The sequence below is a fragment of the Episyrphus balteatus genome, chromosome 4, assembly GCF_945859705.1.
Source record: "Episyrphus balteatus chromosome 4, idEpiBalt1.1, whole genome shotgun sequence".
NCBI classification, from domain to species: domain Eukaryota; kingdom Metazoa; phylum Arthropoda; class Insecta; order Diptera; family Syrphidae; genus Episyrphus; species Episyrphus balteatus.
In genome coordinates, this window is record NC_079137.1 from 66317550 (window position 1) to 66327383 (window position 9834).

A 9834-nucleotide genomic window follows, 5' to 3' on the forward strand; every position below is an offset into this window, starting at 1 on the left:
GGGATATAAAATAGTTATTAGGACTCGGATTTACATGCAAATGCATATTTTTTGGGCACACCTTGCAAGCATGGCAACGAATTATGTACATACATATATGTACAAATCAGGAAATTTCCTTTAAAATGGAATTCAATGTTCTTGCATATTTGACAATAAATACATTTTTTTGCTTACTTTAAAATAAATGGATGTTTTAGTGCATATTTTCCCAAAAGTTTGTAAAAATAACGAAACTACATGCTTTCAATTTTGTACCAAAAGTGAGTGAAAAAGAGTCAAAAACGTAAGCAAATACTGTGCAAAACTGACAAACCATTGCTTCGCTGTTCAAACTCATAAACAAAAATATCTCCAAAACGATCAAATGATAAATTGAATTACATAAAGTAAATTTTGAAACATTTTAGATTTTTTTTTAGGCAAACCTCAATAATTCCAAAAAGTTACATCTTTGAACTCGGAAATGGTTTAGTATATAAATAATCACAAAGTAACGTATAAAATAATTTTATAATTTTAAAGAAATATTTATATTTTATAAAATTATGTGGTTTTAAATATACATTTTAGTGCATATTTTCTAATTTAAGCGCATATTTTTCGCATGAAAATTCTATCCCTAGTTATTACATTTCATATCTTTTATTTTAAAATAATCATATAATAAAATATTTTAAATTTAGGAGAATACTGTTTACAGTGCAAAGACCGGATAGCTACAGTTAAAAATTACGTTTTTCTAAGTAAAAGTCACCGTAGAATCAGAATGACTTTTATAAACACACAACGAAGCGTTCGAAATGCATTCACACATGACATAAGTTGTTTATGTTTATACATAAATGTTTTTTCTATTGCTAATTTGACTGAAATTTTATGTGTGAAAAAAAAAAGGTGTTTTTTTTTTTGTGAATTTAGTTCGAAGAATTTTGAGAATTAGAATAAGCAAAAAGCCATGAACATATTTCAGCGATTTTTGCGTTTTCGTAATTTACTTCAGCCCAATCTAGTAAAATGAGCTCCGAATTCGAATTAAGGGCATCGAAAACTAATATTTTTTTGCGTGCTGGTGTTGTTATTGATTACGTTTAAGTTTGAAATATAACAAAAAGAACTGTTAAAACTCTTTTTTTTACATAAATTTATCGGTTGTCATTTCTATTTTTGGGACCATTTATTTAAATAAAAACAAGTATTTTCTAAATAAATTATATTCTTAATAGTGAATCATATCATCAAAAGAAAGAATTCAAATTTTTAGCACGCGAATATTTGAAATTTTTGTAAGAATTCTTGAAATTGCGAAATATCTCCCCATGGCAACACCTAAGTTGCCCCACACTAATTTTTGTTTTTATTATTTTTCTAAGATCTTTCGAAGTAAACAGCAAAAGCGAATGGCAAACTTACACACACATAAAAAAATCATCACACAACCACTAAAGAAAATCACTTAAGCTATAACAAGAACAAAACAAAAATGAAAAAAAAAAATACAAAAAAAAAATTGAGAGAGAACATCTCTCAACCCGCTCAGCTCACACAAGCTAGTCTTAAACGTTTATGTTTTTTTTTTTTTTTATTTTTATTTTCTTGTTCTGATTTTAAGCTGTGATTTCGAAAAATAGCAAGAATAGAATAGGAATACGTACAACAACAGCTTTGGAAAAAAAAAGAACCAAAACTTAATGTTTACATAAGCAAGCAAGTTAAAAGAATGGTGGCAACAACCAGGCGGTAATATCCATTCGATGTAATTTTTTTTCAATTTTTTTTTTTTTAATGTTCATTCGTTCAATTGAAGCATATTGATTAAACTTGGCTTGAAATAATAAATAGCATTGGAAAGAAGAACCAGAACAGAATAAATTAAAATAGAAAGGAAAAAGAAGACCGATTGAATTTAAACCTACATATTTTAAAAGTTTAACATAAACGATTTAAGAACGCTCTGCATACACCAATAAATGCTGTTGCTCATATTTTGTATTCATATTTAGATTTTGCAATTTAAGTGTTCTTGATATGGCACTACTTTTTCATAGATAGATATGTATTTGGTTTGTTAATTTTTTAGTCCGGTACAGATCATAGGTTGACTTAATACTACAAATATCACGAGTTGTACCCGTAAGTATCACTGGTTTCCGTGATAAATATCGCAGGTCTCTCTGTTATATCACGTGTTGTTCTGTTAAGTATCACAGGTAACCGCAGTTAGTATCACAAGTAACCTCATTAAGTATCATAGGTTGCCCCACTAAATATCACAGGTTTCATCGATAAATATCACAGGTTTCTCCGAAAGTACACGTTTGTCACGTTTGTATCACAGGAAACCACATGTTGAGATCGTAATACCACGTGTCGCCCTGGTAATTATCACATTTGTTCCGTAAGTATCACGGGTTACCTTAGTTAATAAACGTATCACATCACAAAACAAAGGTTTTCTTGGCAAGTATCACAGTTTTCCTGGCAAAACCACGGATCGCCCTGATAAGTATCACAGGTAACCCCAGAAAGTTTCACAGGTAACCTAAGTAAGTTTTACAGGTTGACCTGGTATAAGTACCACGGATAACTCTGGTTACTTTCACAAGTATCACAAGTTGTCCCAATAAGTCACTGAGGTTGACCCAGTAAGTATCGCCGTGGCGGTGGCCCCTCTTCATCAAGCATTCTCCCCCATTTGACCCCTTTATAAGATTTTGTTTCGATTTTCAGTTGTCTACATACCATAATTTATATTTATCCATTTAAGAACGAAGAGAAAATTTTGTTGATAGTTTTAGGAAAAAATTTATACTCACAAAAAAATAAAAGTAAAAATCGAATTTAGAAAGAAGAACTTGTTATTACCTGCAAAGAAAAGAATAAAAAAATATAAATTAATTTTGTGTTGATTAAAACTCGTGTTTAATTAAAAAGGAATATATTTAAAAATAGTAAAATATATTAAATGATTCCACTCATAAATGGATTTTTCCAACCAACTCGTTTTTATAATTGGATATTTAAAATTGGCACGTTTTTCAAAAATTTATATAGTCACAATCATACAAAAAACCCTGACCATGTGTAATAAAATGAATAAATTAATAATTGTTATATTTTTAGAAATTAATTCCGTTAGCATAACAAAATACTCATCAAAGCTTGAAATATATTTAGTATCTTTCTAAACGATATCATCCATTTCAGTTAAAATATTAAATGGATTTGAACAAACAAGAAAAAAAAAAAAATAAAATCGCATGACATTAATTTACATAAATTTATCAATTTTGGTCTATTTTTGGTCAATTTTATTATTCTAAGAATCAAAATAAAAAATTAACACACAAAAAAAAATACCAAATAAATATAAATTAACATAAATTGAATGTGGGAATTTTTGATCGAATTTTTAAGAAGCAACAAAAAAAAAAAAGACGTAAGATGTTGTCTGTCCACAAAAGAATTAGTTAAGTTAACTACGTAAATGTATTTTCTGTCAATAAAAATTAAGATTTGCTTTCGCAGAGGTTTTTTTTTGTTTCTTTGGTTTGACGCATTTGAGGATAGAAATTTTTATTTTTTTTATTACAAAAAATTTGCGTGGTTTGATAAAATTAATGATAAAATTTGAATACAAAAAACAGGAACATTTGAAAAGTGATTTTATTATAAATATTTTTGTTTTGGTATTATAATTTTGGATGATTTGTTGATAAATTGAATTATCTGACGAAATATTTATTTGATGATGTTCTAAAGAGTCGGCATTCCATATTAACAACGATGACTGTCATAACTGTCAGAATTAATGATTAAATTACTTGAAATTCTTTTGGCTGGTTGATAGAGTCTTTTTTTTTAAGTTCATTAACATATTTTGATCGTGAAATTCTTAATGCAAGTCATCATAAAATAATGAAATACGGACGTACCATTAACTGTCAAAATTAATTTCATAATTTTGATTGGTCTTGAGAATTTTTATGAAACTAAAATGTCATCCTTCACTTAACTAAAGTTTTTAAAAATTACTCAGAAAGTATCAATGACGCCTACGGAGACGATATCACAACGAAAACCTGTAAGGATAACACTATCAATAACATTTCCAAAAAAACCCTAATAATGTCATTTCGTTTCTGTTTGAAATACATTTTTGAAAATCAAATTGGCTATGACGCTATATTCCTTCTTCTGAAATGGTACCAACGGAAACTGTCTTTTTTCTTTTTGATAGAATTGAATAAATCAGTAAGTGAGTTAAACTGTAACTTAAAAACGAATGAGTCAATTACCGACATACTTTTCACCACAAAATTAAAATGAATTCCTTCAACTTTTGGAAAAATAACTTAACTGTGATATTTGTTTTTTTTTTTATTTTGTGTGTGACGCATTTGAGTAGAAAATTAAAGTAACAGTTTCTGTGAATAAAATTACCAATATTAAGAATTAGGTACTTTATAGGCCAATCATTTTAAAACATCGTAGGTCACAAAAAAAAATACCAATATTTTGAAAATGATCTTGAAGTTATGGGGTTTTTCGTATTTTGATAATTTCATATGATCTCAGCGAAAAAGTTCTAAAGCTCAATACTAAATTACATAATATTAGAGTAACGAAAGCAATATACCTGGCCGAACATCTTTGATTTTTAAGCGCTTATATTTTAAACGTGCGTCGTTAATTAAAAATAGCTCTGTATGTCAAAAATTAGAGTTATACATCAAATTAAGTTGTATACTATATTATTTTTAATAACTTAAGTATAAACGTTCAATTTTTTATCGAAACAGAAAATAGAATGAATCATTGGCTTGTTGGAACCAATTCCAGATTTTACTCTCTCTACGAAAAAAACACCCTTTTTTTTTAGTCATTTCTTTATTCTTGATTTCTGTCCAAAATGCAACGTTTTTACCAAATTTCTTTAGTCTATCAGTTTTCACTGAAAAAAACACAATTTTTACCATGATTATTATTATATGCTCTTTAGATTCATGTTTCCAATCTCAAAAGTAACATAATTGCTAAATTTCAATGGGATGCCACTATTTCTCTACATTTTCTCTACATTAAAAAAAAAACACCCTTTCACAAGAAAAAAAATTATTGGTAGAATTATTTTATTCGTAATAAGATTTTAAATACATTTCGAAAAGGAACCTTTTATACTATTGGTTTTATCGGACTTATCACGGATTTTTCTTATTTAGCAAAAAAAAAAACACCCTTTCACCTTAATTTTTTTTATAGACTGCTTAGATTCCTAGTTTCTGTTATAAATGAAATATTTTTAACAATTTTCATTAGGGTACCATTTTTGCTCTATAATTTGTGGTAGGTAGGTACTTATTCGGAATTTTATCATTTCTTAAAAAAAAAACACCCTTTTACTCAAGATAATTTTGTATAGTCTTTAGATTCTTTGTTCTTATAACAAAAGAAATGTTTTCAACAAGTTAACAAAATTAATAAAATTTATGTTCGCTGTTATGATATCTTTCTCACACATAACTCAACCCCTTAAAAAAACACCCTTTCATCAACAAAATTTTAAGGGGGGTCTATGATTTTTTATACTATTTTGCGTATTCTACATGGAAATGTTTCTCATTTGAATTTATGTACCTTTGCTTTGTGATGGATTTTCCTCTTTGTTAATGTTCCAGGTTTATCTTGAACTGAGGAAAAAAAGCTACAGTAAAACAACGTAAAATTAACGAAAAATTGAAAAATTACATTGATTTAACTATTAGGTATTTGAAATGATTTAGCGTTGAAGATTTTAAAATCAAAAAATAAAAGAAGTTTATTTGTGAAACAAAACGGTTTTAACTTGAATTTGTTTATTTTTTTTAAATTTTATTTTTAAAATAAAACAAAAGTAGGTAGGTATTAATTGCTGATTTCAAGACCTCCCGAAAATTAAATGACCTATAAGCTTAAAAGTTTAAACATAAAAATCGGCTTAGTCAAAAGAACTCAATACCATCCGAACGTGATATTGAATATTCACACTCAATAATAAATTAAATCTTTCTCTTTCAAAAGCCCTAAAGTACACCTCAATTTCAACACTCACACACATACACTCAAATGCATTCAGATAAAAGTTACTATATTCTATCCACTCACCTCCTCAATGAGTAGGTACTCGGTGGAAAATTCAATTCGAAACAGTAGCAGCAATAAAAATGTAAAACCAGCAGCGTAGCACCCAAAAACCTCTGGTGGAACGCCTTTACCACCCTATTCCCCACAATTTTTTTTAGAACTGGTTTTTCCTTATATTCTTCTTTAAAGCCGAAAGAAAAACCCACGATCACGGTTTCGATTTTCACATCGCATCGTACTATGAAGTTATAACCTACCTTCGTATCAAAAGCAACTCAGTATTCATGGAAGGTGTAAAGAATCAATGGTATGAGAGGAATATAGTAAAATGTGATGAACGTCATCGAGACTATAATGCGGCTAACATAGCGTAGCCGTATAGCGTATAGTGAACGAATATTAGAATCTGAATGGAGTCAAGTTTGTAATTTTATTCGCTCTTCAAAAAAAAAAAAAAAAAAACTATAACCAATCTTTTTGGTTCTAAACGTGGCGAAGTTCCGTCGACCTGATGACGTATTTTTTAAAACTTGATTTGTTTCTTTGGTTGGAGGAAGATTTTTTGTTGTTGTTTTTTTGGTCATTTAGATTTGGCAGGCGTACAATATTGTCAGATTGGCAACAAAAAAACAGTTGCAAAAACTCAATACTGTTTTTTTTTGTTGCAGAACGTAGTGCCCTCCCTTGCAACTTTCAATGGCACTTGCACCGAAGAACTCATCAATTATCATGTTAACCACCTGTTTATCGAACGATCACTTGAAATCGCCAAAAATGCTGCAAAGTCTTTGAGTTTGATGGGAGCCATGATTCTAATTATCAAAATTCTGTACTTAAAATTCTGTAAACCCAAAATTTTGTATTTTGAAATTTTCTACTTACAAAATTCTGCTTTCCAAAATTTTGTAAGCTCATAAACCTGTGAATGAAACTGTAATAAATTCTTTTTCTAGTTCTTAAGAAATTCTAAAAATCTCATTGGCAGAATTATAGATTTTCAAAATTTTAAATGCAGAATTTAAGATTTATTGAATTAAAATACAGAAAATAACTGATTTTTTGATTTCTTGGCCGTAACAAAAAGGTAAAAATTAATGTGTTATACATATCGTCAGCGTAGAGCAAAATTGTTCTAAATCAACTTTTTTACCGAAAATAAGTTAATGATGCAGTTTTACTAATTTGAGGGTGCTCTTTCCGAATTTGTAAACCGTTTTTGTCAAAAAAATTTAATTCCGCAGGTAATATAAATTAATGGAAAAATAAAAAGAGGAAGTATAGCCTTTTGAAAATGAGCCCGAGTATTCTTTATTGTTCTAAGTCCCATCATATTTTGTTCTAAGTCCACTTTTTATTAAAAAAAAAACGTACTTGTATAGGAATTTTTCTATGCCCAATTTTTGATTTATAGTTTTAAAAAATATTTATAAATAGTAATGAGGTAAACCTGTATATTTTATTCAAGAGAAAAGAACAAACTTTATAAAAAACATAACTTGAATGGCAAACGAGCAGAATATTGTTGCTTTAAACCATTTTAAAACTTAAAAAACGTCTCCTGTAAAATTTCCTTTTTGTGACTTAGAACAATTTTGCTTTACGGCGACGATATATTAATTTTTTGGTACCTGCCCTAAGACCGTTTTCTATATTTCTGAAATTTTTGTAAACTATTTAACCGTTCTGCCGAGAATTTTTGTATGAAAACGTTTCAGTATAAATTTAAAATATCAATTTTTGAATTAAAAATAAATTCAATTTTTTTTTAATCAATTTTTTCAAAATGTTTTAATAAATTTTCCTATAATTTTTTTTAATACATCAAGTTTACTATTCAAGATTACTCGTAACTGACTCTAAGTTAACAATGAGAACAATTTTATTGTCAACATTATCGAACTCTCTCAGCTGTTCCTGGTACTATGAGTCTTTGATTTGGAATCTAGCCTCACTTGAAATTTTGCTTTTCGAGTTTTCAAAACTTATTCGCATTGAAATTATTTTTTTCACCATTTTCCATATAACTTTGGATTAATGAACCATCGGCATCGGTTTTCTTAAAAACTGTAAGGTTTGTATCTCCTGATTTTAAGTCCGTTTCCGACCTATTTACTTGAATTTTGAGACTCCAAAAATCCCGTTTTTCAACATTTACTTTGAAATTAGGATTTATTCAGCCAAATTGTACTTATTCAGGTTCATATAAAAGTGCAAAGGTCTGGTGAATTTGATTTTAATTGTTAATTTTATGTTCTTTGAGACGCTGAACATGAATCTGACTCTGCCCCACAAAATTTTTCGCTTTAACCATAAACGCAAAACACTTCCAAACACCTCTTGGACTTCATTCTTTCCTTTATAAGAATATCAATAGCTGCGATTACTATCTCTTTTTCAAAAGCGGTAGCTGTGCTGTCTTTATTATGCTTTTAAAACGTTTGTCTATACATATATCAGATAGCTATCACTTTATAAATATCACAACAAAAACATTACTGTTAAAAAAGGAGCCAAGTTCTCCTATGTTGAAATTATGCTGGCACAAAAAGTACTGAGATGTAAAAGTGTACCAAGTTCTAAAGTTTTGGTTCAAATTCGTATCAATAAAATTTTGATTGTTCTCTTGACAATTTTTCTTTTAATTACCGATTTTTAAAGTTATTTCAAAAATTGCCAAGTAAACAATCAAAATTTTATTGATACGAATTTGAAGCAAAACTTTAGAACTTGGTACACTTTTACATCTCAGTACTTTTTGTGCCAGCATAATTTCAACATAGGAGAACTTGGCTCCTTTTTTAACAGTAATGTTTTTGTTGTGATTTCACTACTTTTTGCAAGGTATGGCTGTAGAATTGAAAATCTCTATATTTGATGAAAATTCAGTGAAAATGGGCGGTTGCCACGCCCCCTGGCTGAACTTCTCAAACTTTAAATTTTTTCCTTTGTATAAACCACCATCTCTACCATTCTACCAAATTTCAAGATTCTACGATAATCAGAAGTGCTCTATTATATTTAATGAAAATTCAGCGGAAATGGGCGGATGCCACGCCCCCTGGCTGAAATTCTCAAATTTTAAATTTTTTCCTTTGTATAAACTACCATCTCTACCATTCTACCAAATTTCAAGATTCTACGATAATCAGAAGTGCTCTATAATATTTGATGATAATTCAGCGGAAATGGGCGGATGCCACGCCCCCTGAATTGAAAATCTCAAATTTTCGATTTTTCCCTTTGTATACACCACAAGCCCTATCACCGTGTAAAATTTCAAGTTTCTTTGTTAACGGGAAGTTCTCCATAATTTTGATGATCTGTCAGTGAGTGAGTGAGTGAGTCAGTCAGTCAGTCAGTCAGTTACGGTTTTTGCGATTTTTGAAGCCCTATATCTCAGAAACTACTCATCGTAAAAGGCTGAAATTTTGTGAGGAGTTTGGTTTTGACAAGCTCAATAAATGTAGCGAGTTTGAAATTTCTAGCATCTTTGGTGTGGAAGTTAGAGGGGGGTCGAAAATGGCCTGAGTTGCTTCCTGTAAATAAGGGTGTAGTGCCAAAGTTGCTAGAGAACTTGGTTGGGCACTACCGTGCCCCTTGATCTCTTTTAATACACGTCCATACTGAATTGAAGATTTGGTTCAATTTTTTTTACAACATACGAGTATTCCAATTTTTTGGCTAAATAAAGAAGCCGAATTTATAAATATA